The 24796-nt window shown below is 38.8% G+C and overlaps 1 protein-coding gene across 10 annotated transcripts in view; it reads right to left on the minus strand.

Moving 5' to 3' along the window:
* Positions 1 to 1775: 1775 nt before the first annotated feature.
* LOC122795548 (muscular LMNA interacting protein) overlaps positions 1776 to 24796 on the minus strand; it is a 2709240-nt gene continuing 2686219 nt past the window's right edge. For all 10 annotated transcript variants that reach the window (XM_044063771.1, XM_044063763.1, XM_044063765.1 and 7 more), the window contains one exon: positions 1776 to 3439. The gene's annotated coding sequence lies outside the window, so the exon portion shown is untranslated. The remainder of the gene's footprint in view (positions 3440 to 24796) is intronic.

The raw sequence follows: 24796 nt of genomic DNA on the forward strand, positions 1-24796 counted from the left end.
ATAAAGTAATTTTAATTTCAAATGACCTACAATAAATGCTTGACTTAGCGTTCTTTACAGCAGAGGGCAATGTTGCCACATTGTTTTAAGTTCAACATTTCACAGTATTTACAAATGATAGAATTATGTACCAAATTTTATTTGATTAGGCTGGCAGCCTTCATCCATCTCTACCAGTCTTCACAAGAGGTAATAGAGAATTATTGACCATTGGATGTGTAAGACAATCTGTAATCAAATGGGATAGGTTACTTCAAACACAAAAAGGGAAAATGGCTACATTTAAAATGGCTTCCAAGGGCAGTTTGCCTAGTACTTACCTATGAACCTACGGAATGAAAACCCTTTTAGAATGTAAAGAAGGACATGCTAGAGCTTAGTATGTAAGTTTCTGTCAAGTGTAAGTCTCTATTTCTGATTGGTATACTCCTTTCATTGAGAATGATTCTACAATAAAGGAAAAGATCATCTGGTTCAATCATTTGCTAAGTAGTTGTTGTCCATCCAGGGGGATATTTTTTGGCCCTTGTCAATGCCAGGAGTCTTAACAATAAACCATGTTATTTGGAGGCACTTGTGTATCTGGAGCATGTCCATGTTTCTATTGATACTGAGACATGGTTTGAATGTAAAGAGATCACTTTTCTCGTTTTGCCTGGTTTTGTGCATATCACACCTTTAAGCCCACTAATAACTGTGTTCAGCACTGACAGAATCCCTTCAAAAGTGATACCCAGAGAACCCAACAGAGAGCTCAAAGAACTCTGGTTCACCTGAAGGAACTCAGACTTTCAAATTATTGCTTGTTATCATTCCACATCCATGGCTCCACATGATCAACAAAACTTTCCTGGGAGTTTCTGGAAAAAATGTACATTACCAATGTAGGTTATTCCAGTGCTTGTTGGATTGGGTTAAGAAGAACTCCTTTGGTGTAGAGGCATTCTTGACCTGTTTCTCACAAACTTACCTACAACCTGTTCCTTCCTGTGGTCAGTCCATTATTAATCCACATTTTGGTATGAACATCATATCTACATTTTAGTATGGACCACTATACAACTCTCAGTCTCCTGCAGCCTTTAGTATGTACCATTATACAACTCTTAGCCTCCTGAAGCTTTCAGCATGGACCATTATACAACTCTCAGTCTCCTGCAGCCTTTAGTATGGACCATTATACAACTCTTAGCCTTCTGAAGCTTTCAGTGTGGACCATTATACAACTCTCAGTCTCATGCAGCCTTTAGTATGGGCCATTATACAACTCTTAGCCTCCTGAAGCTTTCAGTGTGGACCATTATACAACTCTCAGTCTCCTGCAGCCTTTAGTATGGACCATTATACAACTCTTAGCCTCCTGAAGCTTTCAGTGTGGACCACTTTACAACTCTCAGTCTCCTGCAGCCTTTAGTATGGACCATTATACAATTCTTAGCCTCCTAAAGCTTTCAGTGTGGTCCATTATACAACTCTCAGTCTCCTGCAGCCTTTAGTATGGACCATTATACAATTCTTAGCCTGCTAAAGCTTTCAGTGTGGTCCATTATACAACTCTCAGTCTCTTCCAGCCTTTAGTATAGACCATTATATAACCCTTAGCCTCCAGAAGCTTTCAGTGACTTATGGAATATTATGACACTGTTGATATCATTTGGACTTCTATAATTTAAGAGCTGTTTTACATGTGGTTATTTTCAATAGTGTAGCTCAAGACAGTACCCAAATTTAAAGCAACTAAATAATGAAAATGATCACAAGTGGCAGAAATGTGATTATAATGCTGCATAGTATTTTTATTTAAAACTGCTCCACATACATTGATAAGCTATTTGAACAGTAAAAGCACTTTCTAATTTTGGATGATGTATACTGCATTCAAATTGTGCTCAGAAATACAGAATGACATTACCAAATGGATGTAAAATCTGCCATCCTAATGTAGATATCTTTTCTACAGTGCAAACTAAGTAATCAGGTGAGTATGCATTATGATAGTCAGATTAGTAACAGGGTTCATAAGTGATTTTATCAATAGCTATGACATCCTTTCCTTGCATGTAATAAGAAAATTAATACAGTTCTGTTAATAAAAAGTGATGAAATCTACACTGTATAGATAATTATGTTAAAGGGCAAGGAATTATTAGAGTGGTAAATATTTGTATTTGCTGTGTGTCATCATTTCTTCATATAGCAGAATTTAATGTCTGACTGATGATAAATTGCCTACATCTATGTCTGCCCAAGGCAGTAACTTCACTAATTAAAAATGAATGTAAATATCCATGCTAAATACTCACCTCTTAATACTAAGGCAGACAAAACTGTCTAAAATGCTTTACAGTTCTGAAGCTAAATGCAATCTGATGTAAAACTAAAAATGGCATTTCTAACATTCTCACTCCTGCGAGCACTTACCATTAACTTTCTTGGCCTTGTTTGCTTATATCAGTGTTTCCCCGTGAATAACAATATACAAATGAGAGATTATTTTCACTATCGCTTTATCTCCTTTTTTAATTTCCTTTTTCTTTTCTTTTCTTTCTTTCTTCTTTCCTTTCTTTCACTGAGGCTGTACAGAATAAATCTGTGAGATGGCCGCATAGCTTTCATTTGCCGTCAGCTGTTACACAGCATGTTTCATTTGTTAATAATTACACAACATTATGAATAAACATTAGTGAAACAAATCTGTGCCAGATTCACATGCTTGAAAATAGGCATTCAACAAAACTTCAGAAACAATGCCAAGTATATTAATACTAATTAACGAATAGATACAATTTCAAGCCAGTTTTCCAAAAGCAGACATTAAACCTGATAAACTTCTAGTATGACTCAATTACCACATATTTGTGGTTGCTTTCATATTTAAGGAAACTTTTAAATGGAACAAATGGAGTGTTGAATTGAAACAAATGAGGCAAACAATATAAGGTATGCTTGAAAGCAATGCCAATGTATGAAATAATATAATGCTGGCAATTTACGTGGGGTAGTGGGGCTGTTCATAAGTCTGGCATGTGACCGAATGCCTTAAACAATGACAGCACCGTGATGTAGGTAAAAGTAGTGTCACTGCATCCTCAGTTTAGCTATTTACTTGAGCACAAGATTTTCATATAAAACACCAAAAACAGTTCCATAGATGTCAGTTTTTCTTATAACCATCTACAAGTTGTGCATCTTGGTGTAGTATGATCAAAATTTTCCATTCTGTTTTATTATATGGTTAGGCTTTCAAAATGCTGTAAGAAGATAATTAATGCATTCTCAATTGTAATAGTGTTAAGAAAGTGCAGTTTAGCATTTTGCATGTACATGCCAATCACTAAAATAGTAAACAAATAAATAATAGCAAAAAGCAGTAATGTTTTGAAAAAAAGCAAGTACAGGTATTGAAAAAATGGTGATGGCTTCAAATCTTAAATGAACTCTGTAAAGAAACAAAAACAAATAAATTACATTTTATGCTATGTATATAATCAAATAAATAATACATGCAACTTCACAGTACTGACTCTAGGCATCTACTTGAAACAAATTTGATGAAAAAATGTTTCACAATTATTTTTTACCAGTTCTTATTTACTTAGCAACAAATTAAAGAATAGCATTTAATTTGGCCAATAATATTTTAAGTAACATTCTACTTTTTGTCAGAGTGATATAGACTTTTCTTAATGTGTAAATCCTAGAGATAGATTTTTGCATGCTCTGTCATGGCTGAAGTGCTAGAATGTTTCATTTTCATAAAATACATCACATCCACCTAGTTTATACTAGAAACTCAGTATGGCAGCTTGCACAGAGGATGACTTTATCATGTATTGCAGGGTTTGATTCCCTCACGTTCTTGTAATTAAATAAGTCTTATGACTAATGTGATTGCATTGATAAATTAATAGATCACAGTACTAGTAGGTTTACATTTATTTGAGTTTGTTAACCATGTAGGCAAACTAGTCCAAAGAGCCTTTCCGGTTAATGTCTGGGTCAAATGGAATATACACTGTAAAACAATAGTTAAGAGTTAGGTACACAACATTAGAATGACACTGAGGTTATAGATGCAACTTTTGAGTGGAGAGCAATAATATGACTGTGCCATCTGAATGAGAAATCAGCTATCAAAAAACTTTCACAAGCAGAATAATGTGCTTTAAGTACTGAACATAGCGCTGAACCAGCATTACGAAAACAAAGGAAACAGACAACTGTCAGCCAACAAAATCAGTTGCCATAAAATTCAATAAGTGCATCAGCTAATAAGGCACATTACAGCTTTATGGGTGAATGCTAGGCTAACTGTCCTGAAGGATTATTTTAAGTGCCAGTAACTTGAGGTGAGAATCAAATCCTGTATATTGCATCTATGAAGTCAAGACCTTAACCATTATGCCAAACCATCCACCCTTAAGCTAAACCTACCATATTAACTCATTTCATATTTACAGGTCATAAAACCTACATGTACAACGTAAATGAAGAGTACAGCTTAATATGAGAGACAAATATATGTAAGAGACAAAAGCCATTGAAACATAACAATATATATGGAGATGATATGCATGTAAATACAATATACAAGCATGTAATGAACAGGCAAAGGGAAATGCAAAGATAAATTAAAGGGATGTGTAATTTACAAATAAGTAAGCAAATAAGAAATAGATGTAGAACAGAAAGGTGAGCATATATCAATGTCCCTTGCATTCCACAACCCTTACATGACTCCAGTGTATTGACATATTACTGAGAAGAAAGAGCTGATTGTGCAGTCAGAGTTTTATTTTGAGGTTCTGTTGATGAACTGAACTTTGAACTTTGCTTAGGGATAACCTGCATTTTTCAGTGTTCATTATTTACAAACTACAGAACTCCTTAAGTGTAATATCAGGTTTGAAAGAAGTAATGACCTAACACATCTGATATACCATTGTCTTTCCCAGTTTTGTTATTTAGTTTGTTACAGGAAACATTCCCCAGCTGCAAGTAATTGTTTTAGGAACCTCTTTATGCCTCTCAACTAAAATTTTAACATTAGTTGCATAGTCATAAACTACATTATCAGGACAATGACTAAAATATATCATCACTGTTGCCAAGAAACAGTATTCAAGAAATGATGCAAGTCACCTGAGATTAAAGTTCTGCTGAAGTAATTGTGGTATTTGGGTAAGTCAATATAGTCTTTTTAGTCAATGTATAGAATATCCTAAGAACAGATATACTCCAGAAAATTAAAAAAAAAAAAAAAAAACTTTTTAGAAAGAGCACCCCATGTTTCTTTGTAATAATCTATGTCATTTTTTAGAAAGAGCACCCCATTTTTCTTTGCAATAATCAAGTAATTTTTCCGCTTGAGTTCACCACATTATCCATAGGATTCATAAACACAGTTTCCATGATTGTAGATTAGCCACGATACACCCTGAAACTTATTGGGTCTATATTAGATCACTGAATGCTTAGAAAAGCAAACGGTGATTAATCGACCCTATATAAGCGAAAGCTTACAATTTTGAACTGTCAGAACAGTGATTTTTTTCCTAGGGAAAAAAATTGCTGTTCCAAAAAAAAAAAAAACACTTTAAACTTAGATTAAGTGGGGGGCTTCACCCCCCCCACACCCCCCTACTTTAATATACCAACTCTGAGACTGTACTACAGTGCCGAAAATGGCAAAGTAACGAAACAGCCAAGAAGATTCTTTCACAGGGAAAGAATTTACTTAAAAGCCGCTTCAATATTTTGCTGTTTCAGGCTTTTGAGTTCGACCAAGACGCATTCAGAAGAATGCATCTTTGGTCTTCTAATAGGGAACCAAACTTATTACCTCTGCATGTAAGCAAGATAGCGTGTGTGTGTGTGTGTGTGTGTGTGTGTGTGTGTGTGTGTGTGTGTGTGTGTGTGTGTGTGTGTGTGTGTGTGTGTGTGTGTGTGTGTGCTTCTCATCACACCAACACATCTCATGGGAAGTAAGAGTAGCTGAGGTAAACACTGACTATGCAGTAGCACCTTGATGGTCAATGCAAGTATGTGTGCACAGGTTTAGAATATTGATGTAATTGTGTGTGTGTGTGTGTGTGTGTGTGTGTGTGTGTGTGTGTGTGTGTGTGTGTGTGTGTGTGTGTGTGAGACAAGAAGCTTCTCTTCACACCAACACATTTCATGGGAAGTAAGAGTAGCTGAGTTAAACACTGACTATGCAGTAGCACCTTGATGGTCAATGCGAGTATGTGTGCACAGGTTTAGAATATTGATGTAATGTATGGCAAAATATGTAAAGCGAGAGAGAAATGTGCATTGGAGGGGAAGGTACCACTGAGAGCTGATGGTAGAGTACAGGTTAAACTATGTCAGCAAATCACAAGAACAGCCGTCCAGGGATGAAACTGATGTGTTTAAACAGGAGCAAAACCAAACAGCAAAAAATACACCAATAACATGGAGGTATATACTTAAAAAATAAATATTTAATATGATAAGTGCTTTCACAATAAAATCAAGTATCGCTTCTTCAGAGACCAAGAGATAAAAGACACCCCCCTCCTTATATACAAAACACCAATCTACATCAATTAGTGTCATCTTTGCGCCCTCATATTATTTAAATAAACATACATCAATAAAATACAAATAAAATACATGCATATAAAACATAAAAACATAAATACTGGGATCAATTACATTATACAACCTACGACTTTTTAAAACGGGTTTAAGTGGAACATGGTCATTCAGTCCACTCCCTCTAGTTGCCCCCAGTCTTAATACTCATTGTAGTTCAATTGACTCAGTGTGTGTCCTAATATCCCCTAACCTAGCATTAGCATATAGCCTATTTATAACTAGAAATTTAAAACCATGGCCACTTCCTTTATTCATCACATGTTTGGCAAGTGCACTGCATTTATATTATATAGTAATAGAATACAAGTGCTCCCTGACTCATTCCTTGAGCCTTCTGTTACTTTTTCCAACATAAAAACATGGGCATACCGTACATCGTGCAAGGTGTACAATATCTTTAGTATTGCAGTCCTCTTGCATGCTAAAGTCAAAGGTCCTACCAGTATCAGGGTGTTGTTACTGTCCATATATTGACAGTAGCGACAATTACAACATGGAATAGCACCATCAGTCACCATAAAATGCTGTTTCTTGACGGCACCAAGCACAGTTCAGTAAGCTTCACAGATAACAGATTTCCAACAAACTGTAGGTATTCCTAGTGCAATAACTCCAGCGATACTTCACGTTCGTAAAAAGTACTTTATTTTTGATAAAACAAAAGTAAGCGCTTTCACCCGTAGGCTTTCTCAAACTTTTACAAACAAACTGACATATTTATTGTTTAAATAGCCCTCCTCTGGCTATGATTGGTTGAGAACTCTCACAAGTCAAACACAGGGAGATATGCTTTAAAGCGCTGAATATATCATAAAATATTAAAAACTTCATGTAAACATCTAAAAATTAAATATTAAATATAAATTAAAAATTGTTAAAAGATTTCTAGCATAAAAGCAATAGATTTTTGGTATAAACTTAATAAGCCACAGATTATAAAGCAGAGCACACAGGTGAAAACATCACAGTCCATGCTTATATAACACAACCCATCCTAGTCAAAAAGGGGGAATCTTATGAAATACATCAAACCCACATTCAATCAGGTCGGGAGTAAAAGGGCAACTCATTTAGGTCTAAATAGTCTCCTACCCTTCAAAAAAAACTAAAAGTGTGTTCTGGTCCTCCTTCATTATGTCACTATTAATATAAACACATTGATTGCATTTTCCACATGGTGTTTATATTAATAGTGACACCACTTTAGTACATCCGGTTACTGGACGTACATTTTATTTTAATATTGACACTAGCTGTGATAGTAAGGATGTTGTCTATTTGGCCAGATGTGCAGCATGTCCGGCGTTCTATATTGGGAAAACCAATAGAACATTAAGAGAGCGCATCAGAGAGCACATTTACCATGTTAGGTTGGGATCAGGGTTCAATGCTTTAGCCAAACATCATAATGAAGGAGGACCAGAACACACTTTTAGTTTCTGTGTTATACAAAAGTTAGTATGTGGTTATAGAGGGGGTGACTTAATCAATCGGACCTTAGAAAGTGAAATTAGATGGATTGTCAGATGAAGGGCAGATGAACAACCAGGTTTGAATGACAAGGTTCAGATCAAACCTTTTTTGAAGGGTAGGAGACTATTTAGACCTAAATGAGTTGCCCTTTTACTCCCGACCTGATTGAATGTGGGTTTGATGTATTTCATAAGATTCCCCCTTTTTGACTAGGATGGGTTGTGTTATATAAGCATGGACTGTGATGTTTTCACCTGTGTGCTCTGCTTTATAATCTGTGGCTTACTAAGTTTATACCAAAAATCTATTGCTTTTATGCTAGAAATCTTTTAACAATTTTTAATTTATATTTAATATTTAATTTTTAGATGTTTACATGAAGTTTTTAATATTTTATGATATATTCAGCGCTTTGAAGCGTATCTCCCTGTGTTTGACTTGTGAGAGTTCTCAACCAATCATAGCCAGAGGAGGGTTATTTAAACAATAAATATGTCAGTTTGTTTGTAAAAGTTTGAGAAAGCCTACGGGTGAAAGCGCTTACTTTTGTTTTATCAAAAATAAAGTACTTTTTACGAACGTGAAGTATCGCTGGAGTTATTGCACTAGGAATACCTACAGTTTGTTGGAAATCTGTTATCTGTGAAGCTTACTGAACTGTGTTTGGTGCCATCAAGAAACAGCGTTTTATGGTGACTGAAGTTATATATTTTTTGGTAACGCTGTTTCCGAGCTCTGTCGGCTTGCTGTGCTGCATTTGGGTGATTTGCTTATGGAATAGTACCATCCTGACCATGCCCTTGCTTGACATTCCTATGCCCAAGTCTATCTGGATAGTAGAGTATTCTCTTCATATTCAACTTATTCTTACAAATAACTGCTGGTCACACCCCAACCACCTTCTTGATCTCATCATCAGTCAAAAGTATTGACCAGTTTTGCTTAATCACATCTGTGATGCTTTTAACATCACTAGTATACTGGATGGAACAGGCTATTGATTTCTTGTAGTTATGTTCAAAACACCCACACCCATCCCTAACTAATCCTATGAGTTCTCTAGTCATTTGTAGGCAAGCTGAGAGATAAAACCCCCCATGGTGCCCTGAGTCTGCCCCACTGCTGTCAACCAGTTGGTCTTAGCAGCTACTTTTGTTGCAGGAGTGTTCCCAGGACAACCAGACTAGTTGCAAACACAAAGTCATCTGACTCCTTTCAACTTGTAGGAGCAGTAGTTTTTCTCTAAGGTTGTCATGGGTACTAAGTTACTTAATCTTTAAAGTAAAGTGAGCCCAGCATCCTTGAAAATGTTTTCTTACATTCGTCTGTATTTTTCTAAGGATTAATGTGGTATCTCACTTTCATTCCTTTTTATACCATTTTTCCCTTCCATCTCTACTTCATTTATATCAATTTTCCATGTCTTTATTTTACATTCATCTTCTTTATTTTCCAAACCTTTTGTTTTGCTTTCCTTTATCTTATCCCTACCCACCCATGTACCTTTATATTTTTCAAATAAAAAAAAATCTTATTATTGACTGTTTTTCATACATCTATTTAAACACCAATAATACATTTATTGAGACTGAGAAATCAACAGAATTTTTTAATTCAACCACTCTCCTCTTGCTTTTTTTTCATTTCTTCTACTACCTTGTTTTTCAACTGTTTTCTTTCCATACAATTCCTGTCACTTTTTGTACATACTCTGTACATACTTTTTGAATACATCCAGAATTTCTATATATTTAACTACTGTTTTTCATCCCTTAGTAGTTTCATTTTTATTTCATTAAATCTCAATTTCTTGCCCAAAACGGAGAAACTATTTCTTTCTCCCTTTCAGATAATACTTTTGTCTATCATTCTTTCTATTTTTTCTTTATTATATTCATATTTATTTTCTTCTTCTTCTTCAACACTTTTCCCTGCCCCATTATCTACTATTGTTTCGCAAATTTATTTCAGCTTAGTATATTTTATCTTTTCCTTCTTCTGTTGCTCTCTAATTTTAACTTTTCTTTGTATACCGTCCACCACTTTGTCAAACTGCCATATGATCTTCCTGCAGTTGACCTCTTTTTAAGACATTCCACTCCTGCATATTTCTCTGCCAGCATTTTTAACCCTTTTCTATATTTTATTATAGTTTGATTTATATCAGTTACTGTCCATACAGCCCTATGATCTGAAAATTTTGCATTTCTAATTCCATCTTTTTTTTCTTTCATGTCATCTGTAAACAAGCAATAATCAACCTCTGTTTAAAGTAACCCTCCTCTTATAATTATAGTCTCTCTTTTATCTATTCTTAATCTACTGTTATTTACAACCTACCTCAGAATGTTTACATTTTGTGCTATGTTCCCTTCGACCTAACAAAATTACAGTTAAAGTCTCCTACCACCATAATAAACATATTCACTACACAATTTCAAATTTCCTCATCTTTTTATTTCAGTTACATTTTTTTTATTCATACTCTACTCTTTCTTCTGTCAACACCACCATATTATCTGATATTTTAATCTGTTCATTTTAGTAACACTACAATACCTGAACACATATCACGTCCTATAGTCCACACCACTTTTCTTTTCCACAACTTCTCAAATTCCACTCTTTTCCTTTTATCTATACATCTTATGTTAAGTAAACAAATTATCTTGGCATCTAATTTTTCACACCATTCAATCATTATCATTCTTCTAACTTCATTTTTCATGCTATTTATATTCAGCGATACATTACTATATTAGTCTTACACCTTCATAGATTCATAGATTAGTACTAGGCTAACTGCCCCTGTAGACCATTTTAAACGTAGACAATTACCCCATGTGAGAATCAAAGCCTGCACTTTGCATCTGTTAGGGAAACACCCTAACCATTATGCCAACCTCCCTTTACATTTTTTTAAATTCATCTTTTGGCCTCTTTTTTTCTCCTCTCAGCTTTCGCTCAATAGAACCTTTTGCCATATCTCCCTCTTATTCTTCCACTGTTTTCTAATAACCCAAACCTGTTTTCCATCTCTATATGGGTTTCTTTTTCATGCACTAGTTTGTAGAATTCATCTCGTGCATATTTTTTCTACACTTTTATCTTCTTTCTCACCCTCATCTACCACCCCATCCTATCATCATTCATGTTTACTCTTTCTTTTGTAAAACGTTGTGCTGCCCCCTCATTTTCTCCATCCCCCTCATTTTCCCCATCTTGTCTATCTTCATTAATTTGTGGACAACCAAATATTTCTGTACATTACTGGATTAAATGTGATTCATTCCCACAAAAAATGCTTTTGGCTGCCCACTACTTAACACTCCTTTTTTCCATTTATTATCACATTAGGCAAATGCTGCAACTTGTTATTTTCTGTTTTTAAAGTTGAAAAAACTCTTCATCTCTCAGTCCATACATTACTGTCATCTACATTTTAAAATCATGTGCATCCTAACAAGCTTAGAAAAAAATATTTAATTCATTATCTTCCATCTCATTTGTTTTAAATTGTAACAATTTTCATTTTAACTGTACATTTAAATTTTGATGGTGCAGCAGTAGCATTGTTGCCTCACAGCATGACGTTCTCCCATTTGATTCTCAGCTGGAGTGCGGGGATTGCCTTCTGTGTGGAGTCTGCATGTCCTCCCCGTGGTTGGGTGAGCGTTCAAAAGACATTCGTAAATGGGCGTGCCTTCATTGAAGGTTGAATGTCGAGCTAGCACCTTGACGTTCGTGAAAATCTACTGCCAATCATTAGCACTGTGGTGACCACTAACTGGGAAAAGCCAAACAACAAACAACAACAACATTGTCCTTTCAATGAGATATGTTCTCCTTTCACATTCATTAACAAATTGTTCTACTAATGCAAATGTTTTCAAAGTTATTTTATTGAAAGGTTCAGTTCCTGTATGTATTAATGTCTTGATGTCAGACAAATTAAATACTAAGGGCATAACAACATTGTCTAAAAACACTGCACCCATTTATTTGCTGTTCAAACTTTGTTTTCATCCACAGAACAGACCTTTTCCTCTAGCTGTCAACAGCTTCACTCTGTCTCTTCTACAACTGCAAATACTTTTCTTTCTACAGTCTTTCACTGGAACCTGCTACTGTTTTTGCAAAAGACTTTTGTCTGGAAACACTGCTGTCAGTCTTTGTCTATTTATTGTGCTCTTCCATGTCCCTGAAGCCCATCACATATCATTCCTTAAAATTCAGTTACTTAAATGGCCAGAAATGTCATCTCTGTAGCCACACCATCATTTAAAGCATCTTTGAGTGTTTCTGTCCTTCATGACTGGCAAATATTTTGTTAATTACTATACTCCATTGCAATGGCCCTTAATTCTTCTGGCTATGGTTCTTCTATTATTTTTAGTAAAACAGAATCATCCATAGCCTAGATGCTTTTCCATTTTGTATTACTTTTTTTTCTCCTTCTCCAGCATATCTCCATTCATAGCCTCCATCTTATATTTAGTGATCATCAGTAAAAAGACCATCTGGTGCAACCTAGTGATCACCTCATCAAGGGTAGGGGCCTTTATTTGTATTTTATTTACAGTTGTTTTACACCAGTATTATATAGTTACATAGATATTTTCATCACAATTTTTTTATCAACATTCACAATGGAGAAGAACCAACAATATTTTCTTTGCTATACCCCCACTCCTTCCACAGCCACCATTTTATTCTTTTTACACATGCTAAAATAACCCATTTCCCATTCAACATATTTTCATTAAGTCTTTCATTGAAAACAATCCATGCAACATAACATTTTCTTCTATCCATTCTTAATTTCTTATCTTTTTAATATCCATATAATATCCATATGCTATCATATCCATATTTATGTGTGTTGCTTTTAAATTTCAATAAAACATTTCTTTGCACAATTTTTTATATACAACTATATCATCTACATAAGTCATTATTATGGGAATGTATACTTCTTGTCCTTCCTTCATAACATCATGTACTACTTACTCCCTTATAACCATCAACATTTCTTGACAGCCTCTACCTTCAATACCAAATACACTTTCTTCTAATATATGTTGTACTTTATTTTCCATCGTCTTCTGTGTAATCTTCATAAATCTCTTATAATCAGTATTATTTAATAATTTCAGCCTGCAACTTTTTATTTCATCTTTATTCTCTTTTTTCCATATGAATTTTAAAATTCCACTACAAATTTCTTTATACTTAAAACCTTCTTCCAGACATTCATTTTTTACAAAATGAACTTTTTTGCCAGTTCTTTAATTTGTTATACAGTTCATAACTGATTCCATCTGAACCTGCTGTTGAATCTATATTAACTTGTTCAGTTATTTTATCTAATTCATAAATCATTATTTCCTTTTCTAATTTTTTTATTCACTGACTCTGTGAATTTCTAAACTTGCCAATATTTTTGACTTCTCTGCTTACCTTCTTTTTATACATATATTCCACATATTCCACCACTATTTCTATAATTTGTGTTTGTGTTTTCTTAATTTCTACAACTTTGTTTCTCATTTGTCCTATTGCATTATTCTTTTTTTTTTTTTTTTGCAATTTTTCATAAGTATGCTGATACCTCTTATTTTTTCCTTGTAATAAATATGATTATTTAAATAATAAAATTTTGATTCTTTATTTTTTCATCTCTTACTTTTTTTTTCTTAGAATTCTATACTATTATATTCTAGATTTTCAAAAATTCTATAATATGTATCTACACATTACTTTTTATCTTTCTTTCTTTTATTTATCTCCCAACTTAAATAGCTTTCATCAGACTTTTTAAATACTGTCCACCATTCAGTCTATTTTTGTATAATGGTATCATTGTTAAATATTCTTTCAATAATTGTGTAGTTACGTCCTCTAATGTACCTACTATATTCAATTATTTTTCATTTATTCTTTGTATTCCTTAATATATTCTTTATTTTCTTTGGTTTCTATCTATACTGCTAGAAGATCTGAAAATCCTGTGCTTACTACTTCTTCTTCTATTATTGTTCTTCCTTCTGATATTATAAAATAGTCAATCTCTGTTTTAAACATATTTCATGAATATGTCCATCTTTTAATTTCCATAAAGTTAACTTTCCACAGTTCATTACTTCTTTCATTTTTGTGTATTTTTTCCATTTTTCTTTTTTCTTTCTCTTAAATTTCAACTAAAATCTCCTGTTATAGTTATGTTCATGTTCACTATAGTATAATCAAAGATTTGCTGAAATACACATTCCCCAGGATTCAGCAAGCTCTGCACGGCATGCAGGAATAGTGCAGGAGCTGCTGGAGGCAATATGGCCGCTGTGCAATCCAGGAATTAGCTCCCGGGATGTGCATGAGCGCTCCTGCACTATTCTTGGATGGACACAGCTCCTGTATGCAAATTACCCCATTTGCAGGTGAAAACCATGGAAATGACGTGAATTTGTGAACCAGAAATCTGGCAGCTGGCCGTGCAAGACTAGTGTAGTCTGCAGAAATGTACTTGGTTACATTTCTGCAAACTACAAAATGGAGCCATGACAGCTCCAAATAAATGGTGTATATAATGTGGAAATCATGCCAATGGCTAAATATATGGCCATTGGCATGGAAAACAGTTGCAAAAATAAAAAAAAGAAAGACTTTCTTTTTTTTTTAGCCGATTTCGGCTGTTTAAGTGTAGGGCAGCGGCGTGCAAATGGGATCGGGCTGAAAATAAAAAAAAAAAAATACTTGAAATAAGCATTCTATCCAAAATCACAATTTTGCCATTATACTTAATGGCAGGCAGAAGACAACATGGCCAGTGAATAGTGGTTGCAAAGGGGGAAGGCTCAGTGTGGAACTTGTAACTAGACATTAGCAGGCAATCCTATGTGAATGAAGGGAATGATACTGAATCCTAGATAGCTCCCTCATGGCTAGCCTACACTCAACTGTGTTGGTGCAGGAAAACCATGGTGCAAGCCTAAGAGCTAGCTGACATCATAGAGGGGTGTGTCAGACATGTTCCTTGTGGCTTGGGTTTGCACTTAGCTTAGCAGAACTAAGCAAGGTGGTGTGTCTGAGGCTGCCTAGCACTCTTTACATTGCCTAAAAGGGTGTGTGTGCCATGCAACATGTTTTAAAGGAAAAAAAAAAGTATACCAGGAACTTACAGCTCCGTACACATCTGACCACTGTGTTTGTGTGGCGCACCCCTGGGCTTAAACAGCAAGGCAATGGGAAGGGAAAACAAAAGTAGGAAGGTAATCAAGGAGAACTAGCATAGCTGGCAGGTGAAATGTATCAGAATCAGCCAATTACACAAGCAGCAGCCCAGCCCAGCACACCACTATAAACTATGCAAGCACCTTTCCCTCTGTTTTTTCCCACAAACTCAACACCACCGGTGTACACAAGTGGGGAAATTTTACCAAACAAAAGCAAGAGAAAATGATAGGGGCTGCTTTTGCTCTCATAAATGAAATTGTGGAAGAGGCTGAGGGTGGTGAGGATGAGAATGCTGACAACCAACCCACAGTGCAGAGAAGGAGAAGAGTGTACAGACCCAGGGAAACCTACCAGGGGCTACATAAGCTGGAGATAGTGGAGTGCTATAGGGTGGATAGGGACCTCCTACAGCAAATTGTTGAGCTGTGCTTGCCACACCTCACACACAGAAACAACAGAGGGGAATCCATCCCAGTGGATACCAAGGCATGTGTAGGCCTAAGAATACTAGTCACAGGTACCTTCCAAAGGCCAACTGGGGATATCATGGGGATCTCACAGGCATCAGCATCCAGGGTACTCAACCAGTTCCTGGATGCCATGTCAGCACATGCTGGTGAGCATGTATATTTCTACAACAGCCGAGGGGCATTGGCCAGCAATAAGCATCTCTTTCGCCAAATAACAGAATACCCCAAGGTAGTGGGTGTTACAGACTGCACGCACATATGCATCAAAGCACCACCCGGTGAGCAGGGTAGGGTCTACATCAATCGTAAGGGCTTCCCCTCCATCAACTTCCTGGTCATGTACGATGCCCAGGGGATTATAATGAATGTGTGTGCTGGCTGCCCTGGAAGCTATCACAACTCCCACATCTGGCATCTGATGCAGCTGTACCAGAGATTTGCCAGTGGGGACATCCCTTATGACCACCTAGTGGGGGATGCTAGTTACGTACTGGAGCCATGGCTGATGACATCCATCAGAAATGCACACACACCTGAACAAGAACTCCATAATGAGGCACATGCACAGACCAGAATCATAATAGAGTGTGTGTTTGGGATGCTCAAGCCAGGGTTCTGGTGCCTGGACAAATCTGGTGAAGCCTTGCAGTACTCAACAGCTACATGTACCCAAATTGTCATCGTATGTGCCATGCTACACAATATGATCCTGTGGAAACAGCTGTAGCAGGAACAGCATGGGGCAGGGCCACACAACCCCTCCACCACTACCAAGGCCTGCACAGGCACAGAGTGACTCAGAGGAGGAACAACCTGAGCCTGTCCCAGTAGGCAGAAGGAGGCATGCCCAGCATGCCCAGGCCATAGCAAAGAGGCAACGCACATCACATACACTGACACAGTAGGAACCCAGGGAATGACACTTGTGTCTGACTCGCACATACAGTAAAAGGGATGCCAAACATGACACTACCTGTACTTAACCATGTATAGGGAGTGTACTATGTGCATCCAACATAGTTAGCCCTCCAGCACTATCCTCAATACTGGTACAGCCACAAGGGAAGTCACTCTCCCTATCAATTGCTGAATGGAGTAGTATGTGTTGTTACTTGTATCTATGGTATGGATGTGAGCATGCAAGGGAATCTGGTGGCTGAATGGGATGCCAGCAGATAGTAGATACCTATAGCAGCATGAGATCTGTAGCAAATACTGGTGTCACCATAGTAGCCAGTACTAGACAAGGTGACAAATCTCACTGCAGGAAATGTACTGGGCCACATGTGTGTCCATAGGACACACACATGAAAGTCAGGGAGGCTCACTTACCCAACAACAGTCTCAGTCAGCAGGACAGGCATAGACAAACACAAACAAAGGCTGTGCTGAGTGATGGCTATGGAGAACATCCCCCCAACAGACCTACACAGACAGACTACAACAAGTCAGGCAGTGGGATGTTAGTTCTGTAGGGTAAGAACTCAGAAACTGAAATGTAGGTCAATCAAACCTAAGACCTGTAGTACACTGATATTCCTCTAGTCAGCATGATAGGTCAGAATACAGAATGAAATGGAGTACCAGAACTACCAGTACAGTCATAGCAAATGTGTACACCTGTCAGGTGTGCCCCCCCAATCCTATGTAAAAATTTAGTAACAGTCAGGTGTGCCCCCCAATCTTATGTAGAGATGTAGTAACAGTCAGGTTTGCCCCCTAATCCTATGTAGAAATGTAGTGACATGTATGTGTAGGTATAATAACAGTGGAGCACAGATTACCTGAGCTGGCCTAGGTAGCAGAATAGATTGTAGCATGCGTACAATATGCAGGGCTGTGTGTGTTAGGTTGGTGTGTGTTGTATATTGTGTGAGAGTGGTCAGTATGTATGCATGGTGAGGTTTCTCCTGGTGGCCATTGGCCACTACTGATGATGACAGGGCCAAGTTCTCACAACAGCAGTACCAAAAAAATGCTTCCCAGCAAAACACATTCCAGCAGTAAGCCATAGCAAATGTTTGGAAGTAATATGTGTCACCATCTGAAAGATGGACATGGCATGATTGTGGGCCCAGACATGCAAGCAGTACACAGGGTGAAGTACTCCAGACAGATAGTGTATACAGTGTATAATATGTAACTGTCAAACAGACACACCCTTGGAATTATACATACAGGTTAGCAGCACATTATTTGGGCTTGTAGTAGGGAATACCATTGTTGTCTGGCCAAACACTGGCAGACTACAAAGGTCATAGGTATAGAGTATTGAGAAACAGCTGATGTCCCTGCACAAGCCAACATAAGTGGAATGTCCCATGCATATCTATGAGTCAGATGCAAGTAGTGTCCATAGCACACATGGACCCAGCTCACCCCACCATCACCCACAGGTACCTCTCCAGTCTTATCCCTGCTGTTGGGAATGAGTACAATATGACCCCCACGTCTGTATGGCAACAGCTAAAGAATGCAGCATGCAGAACAGGTGTCCCATGCAGGTGTGTCCCTAGCTGTAAGCAGCACCCTGCCAGCATCCACACAATTGGATCAACAATGACAGAAAGTATTGGCATGAACACCTTGCACACCTACCCGGTCACCCCAGGGAATATAGTGTATTGCAGTCTGGGACTGTAGGAGTGACAGAATGCAATGGCCTGCTACAGCTGGCCTGCATCACTACCAAATGACCTACAGTCCTCTGCCAAAATCCTGTGTCTCACCCATACTGCCAATGTATGTTTTATCATGGACTCCCAATAACAACATAACACAGTCCACAGAACTCAAATGCAAGGCCCTGTGGACAAATTCCACTAACATTTTTGCATAATGTTTGGAAGAGGACAGAATAATAGAGGAGGGGGGTAGGAGCATGAGTGACATGGAGTGTGTGAAGTCCAAAACTCAGCTGTGTACACATATTATCCCTGGCTGTAAACACAGGAATGGGTGGCTACAAACTTGCTCATAAACCACAATGTGAAGGGGTAATGTCCAGAATTCTGACCCCTGCCTCTGGGTAACTTGTGTGAATCTGTACAGCTGTGAGGTATGGCCACAGCAGGATATGGCCATACTATCACATCGATGGAGGTACAAGCATGGGATCCTCAGCCACCACAGTACCAAGGTGCTGAACCATTTACACAGACCCAGCAGCATGTCTGCAGCTTCCTCTCCAGAATGGCATTATAGTGCAATAATGTGTAGGCTGCTGACCACAATACTGGACACAGTTGCATTCACCCTGTGTTCACCAGGACATCACTGCAAGCAAATATGCATGCCTGACAGTACTTGATGGCATAAAACATCATAGTGTAAAACAGTACATATGTCTGAATATCTCTGCTAACACCAAGACCATGTAGCAGAAGCAGCACAGACACAATTACCTGCAGTAACCCGCTATCCTTTGCCCATTTTGACTAAATATTGTCAACCGATCTACAGATATCCCACAGAAACAGGTTGCTAGCTGTAGGTTTAGAACACAAATGCCTGCTTTGGAGTACAATCTACCTGGAATGGATTCATACATGCAATACAGAAGGTCATAATGGGTATGCTCTCACACTTAGAAAAATGAAGGCCATGTCAGACAACAAAATACTGAAAGGTCATACTGGGCATTCTCACACACACAGAAATGAAGCTCATCTCTGGCAACAACAGTGGACTATACATATCTGACAGTCGCAAATGTCAGTGTACACACTCCTCAGTACACACCAGTCGTGCTTTGCACACACATTGGATAGGAATACACACATGTATCCAAGGACAACACACTAAAATAGGTCAAAATTACACATACATAGATGTGTGGAAGAGAGTGACAGACAGTGACAAGGAGCATCCCATCATGAGGCCTGTTCCACCCAACACACATCCAACTGGCTAAAACCACATGATGTGCAAATGTCAATCACCATAGAAATTTGCCTTTGGTATCCCTCAGCACTATAGTGTCTGTGGTACTTGTGTTAACTGTAACATGACTGTACAAGTTAGTAGTCATCTAGCAGTTGTATACACGTACCTGTGGAATATAAACCTGTGTGTCTGCCTCTAGATGAATGGGTTATGGCCCATGCACACACACTGCACTCCCCATTGCCCTATTATGGCAAGCCTGCTGATGTCTTCACCTTGAAGTACACCTTTGGTGAAGTAGCAACCCAGTAATCTCTGTGGTGCATCCTATAACTGCATAGTGTTAGATAGGAGTTCTAATCCTCGACATGGAAACTTTGTGTGTTGTTCTGTGTAGGGATCAATACTTTTTAGGCCATTCACACTCACTGCAATTTCAAATGCCCTACTTTGGCAGGGCTGCTGATGTCTTTTACTTTGAAATATACCTTTGGGGAAAGAGTAGCCCAGTAGTCTCCATGGTGTGTTCTATAACTAAGTAATGCTATAGCGTGATGTACTAGTTTGGTAGGAGTTCTAATCCCAAACATGGCAAGTGTGTTTGTCTGTGTAGGGATCAATGCTTTTTAGGCCATTCACACTCACTACAATTTCGAATGCCCTACTTTGGCAGGGCTGCTGATGTCTTTCACTTTGAAATACACCTTTGGAGAAGTAGCAGCCCAGCAAGCTCTGTGGTGCGTGCTGTAACTGTGTGATGCTGTAGTGTGATATATTAGTTAAGTAGGAGGTCTACTCCCAGACATGGCAACTGTGAAACTTTGTGTGTGTGAAGGCATCAATGTTTTTTGGCCATTCCCAGTCAGTACACACACCTAAAAATGGACAACATCAATAACTGAGCAGTAACAGAGACGTGATCCAAGGATCCAGAGAGAACCCTGCAATACCAGGTACAGCTCTCACCACACCACAAAATAATAGGCATAGTTTTATTCAAACTAAAGGGGTGGCGAAAGCCAAATAACTATGGGCTAGGCTTATAAATGCCCTTGGGCAGATAGCCTAGTATGAACCTATGAACCTGTTAGCCACCAAACCAGGACCAAAACAATAAAGGTGGAGGAGTGTCCATATTCACCAAGGATATTCACACTACCAGGCTACTTGCCCAACAGAATGTGTCTGAAATACCCCCGGTGCATCTAACAGTAGGTTAGACTGTATTCCAAATTGTATAGCTTGCTACAGATCCCTCATGATTCCCACTACAGTTTTTGAAACATACTGTGAAATATTATGATACAAGCAAACACCCTAATACTGGGTGACTTACACTACCCTGCATTAACTGGGAAAACTACTTGTGTACCAACATGTGTGTCCAATGGTTCTTAGAAGTCATCATTCCCAATGCCCTGGATCAAGTAACCCATAGTCCCACCAGGGGCGCAAATATCCTAGACCTGGTCATTACCAGCATGGGAAATCAATGCTCCGCACCTATGGTCACCCCATTGGTGGTCAGGTCTGCCCATGAGCTAATCATCCTTAATATCAACATCCCTCCCCCACACCCCAGTAAGGAAACCTCCGTAACACACATCTCCAAAGCCAATGTCATGCTACACATGCCAGACGTGACTAAGGCCATGCCACCCATGCAGATGGGAACAGAAAGGAAACTGCTGAATCCTACATGAAGGCACTGTACAAGCACATCCACTCATGCATGAATCATGCCATCCAATACAGAACCAAGACACTCCCCACCAAGAAAAGGAAGCTATTGTGGTGCCCCCCTGCCATAATCATACTGTACAACAAAAGGAGGAAAGTGTTGCAGAAATGGGGGAATTTCCAGGATGCAAAATACTCCCTTACCAGCTACAGTAAGAAACAGAGATCCCTCATAACATCCACCAAAGCTAGTTATGAACATAATATAGCCAAAGATGTCAAAGACAACTTCAAGCCATTCCATAGCTATGTGAGGAATCTAAATGGCAATGCTCAGATCTGCTCTGAGCTACAACAGGATGGTATTAAATATGCTGCACCCAGGGATATTGCCAATATCCTGGCATATCGATTCAGTGCCAACTGCACCCCCCTCCCACCCCCCCAAAGGGCCCATCTCAACACAGAAAAATTACCAGTTTCCGGTAATAATGGCAACATAGGTAAAAACCACACTCTCCACATCTATGACAACAGCAGCCATGGAACCAGTCAACATCCCAGGCTGTGTACTACATGAGCAATAAACTGAACTGGCACCTCACCTACATGCCATGTCTAATCATAGCCACACCTCAAGCTTTGTGCCTGCTGTTCTGTGCACAGCTACAGTTATCCCAGTCCACAAAGGGAGATCCGCCTTGGATCCTGGAAACTACAGCCCCAGCAGTATGATATGCCTGATCTGGAAGGCCATGGGCTGTATTATCATGGAAATTAAAACAAAGACATTGGCAACCTGCGAACACTGGACCCCAACCAGGTTGGGTTTGTGAAGAGCCGATCATGTCACCTCAACCTGTCAAATGTGAATCTGTCTCGAGAGCTGTGGATGAGGGTACGGTGGTTCACACAGTCAACCTCACCAAGGCCTTCGACACCATCCGTCAGTCTGGAATTATAGATAAATGTATCAAGCTGGGCATTAATCTCTATGTCACCCGATGAGCTGCCAACTGCCATACCGACAGAACCCACACTGTAAATTTAGGTGTCAAAACTCCAGCCCCAGATAAGTGACAGTTGGAGTACCTTGGGGTTCAGTCCTGGCAACGCCATTATAGTTTCATAAGTTCATAGGTTGTTACTAGGCTATTGGCCCTAGGGCCTATACAAGCCTAGACATGACAATTCCCTGGCTATTTCTTCCCACAGTATTTACTTCCCTGGACCCCTGTCTAGCAGGGCAACTGACATGATCCCTAGGGTGAACTTCCTATCTCCCATCCAATCATCAAGGTTCCTTTTGAAGAGGGCCAAAGAGGTACTCTGCTTGACATGTATGAGCAGTCTATTTCAGCATCCGGGGAGTCTGTGGGTCAGAAACCTATCCCTCCAGCATGTTTTGTTCATAGTGATGACAAGGTTTAGATCCCTGGAGCATGTGTCTCTGAGGGATTGGTATTTCTTTAAGTGTAGTAGGTCCAACAGTTCTGGGTTTGACATGGCCTTGTATGTTAAGCAGAGATCGCCTCTGAGTAGATGATATGAGTATAGGTGGAGTTTTTTTAGATGGTCAGCATAGGGGATCTGCTTTAGGCCTGTGATTCTTTTAGTAAGTTATTTCTGTGGCCTTTCCAGTGGTTACAGATGTCTTGAGAGGTACATACCAAATGGGGCATTGTATTCTATAGTGGGTCTAATGAGGGATGAGTACAGTGGGACAATGACCTCCTTTCTTCTGGATGAAAAGCCCTTAGTGATGAGGTGTGCCACATAGAAGGATTTCCTGACTGTTGTGGTAATGTGGTTATCGAAGGTGAGACCACTCTCCATCTGTGTCCCTAAGTCCCTTATCACACTTTCGGTGTTTAGTGTACTGTCACCTATGTGGTAATTCATGGGTACATGTTTTTTTCCAAAGGGGATAACTATACATTTCTTGGCATTGAGCTTGAGCCCATGGCTCTGGCACCAAGCATCTGTTTCTGTAAGGTCCTTTTGCAGAATATCCACATAAGTTGGGGATTCAGTAATGGCTCCAAGTTTGCAGTCATCTGAGAACTTTGTTAGCCAGAGTCCCTTAGTGTTGGCCTGTACTTCAGAGAAGTAGTTGCCAAACAAGAGCGGTCCCAGGATTGAACCCTGAGGTAATCCACTTGTCAATTGTCTGGAGCTGGATTTGGAGTCGGCTACTTTTACAGAGTGGGTTCTGTCAGTAAGCCAGTTGGCAATCCATTGAGTGGCATAGGGATTAAGGCCCAGCTTAGTAAGTTTATCTATGATTACGGAGTGAGGGATGGTGTTGAATGCCTTGTTGAGGACCAGATAGGGTGTGTGGACCAGCTTACCCTTGTCCATGGCTCTGGAAACTGATTTGAAGAAGTCAATCAGGTTCAGGAGACAAGATCGACCCCTCACGAACCCAAACTGCATGGGGTCCAGTGTTTGAAGGTTGCGAATGTCTTTGTTTATATGTTCCATGATAATATGTTCCATGGCCTTGCAGATCAGGCTCATTAGACTGATGGGGCAGTAGTTCCCAGGATCCAAGGTGGATCCCCCCTTGTGAAGTGGAATAACTGTAGCTGTGCACCACTCAGTGGGCATGAAGCCTGAGGTGAGGCTATAATTAAACATGACACTTAGGTGAGGTGCCAGTTTATTTTGTAGTTCATGTAGTACATAGCCTGGGATGTCATCTGCTCCCATGGATGCTGCATTCTTAACTTTGGAGAGTGCATTTTTTACCTGTGTGGCCATTATTACTGAAATTTGGCAATATTTTGGTATTGAGATGGGCTCTTTAGGGGGTGAGAGAGGGGTAAAGTTTGCACTGAATTGATCTCTCAGGATATTGGTAATATCCTTAGGATCAGTACATTTAATGCCATTCTGTTGTAGTTCAGAGCAGATCTGAGCTTTGCCATTTAGATTCTTGGCATAGCTATAGAATGCCTTGTGGTTGCCTTTTGAATCTTTGGCAATTTTTATTTTCATAATTAGCTTTGGAGGATTTTATGAGGGATCTCAGTTTCTTATTGAGGCTGGTAAGGGAGTAATTTGCATCCTAGGATTTTCCTATTTTCTGCAACAGTTTCTTGCTTTTGTTGTAAAGTTTGTTTATGGCAAGGGACCACCAGATTGACTTCCTTTTTTGGTGGAGAACATCTTGGTTCTTTTGGGGATGGCATGATTCATGCACGAGTGGATGTGCTCATAGAGTGCCTTAGTGTAGGATTCAGCAGTCGAACTTTCAGTTCCTGTCTGAATGGGTGTCATGAAATTTGTCACTTCTGACTTGAGTAGCATGAAGTGGGATTTGGAGAAGTTTTTTATGGAGTTTTCCATACTGGGGGGTGGGATGTGGATGTCAAGGGTGGTTAGCTTATGGTCAGAACTGACCAACGAGGGGG

This window comes from Protopterus annectens, chromosome 2.part2, assembly GCF_019279795.1.
Source record: "Protopterus annectens isolate FY-2018-M chromosome 2.part2, PAN1.0, whole genome shotgun sequence".
Taxonomy (NCBI): Eukaryota; Metazoa; Chordata; order Ceratodontiformes; family Protopteridae; genus Protopterus; species Protopterus annectens.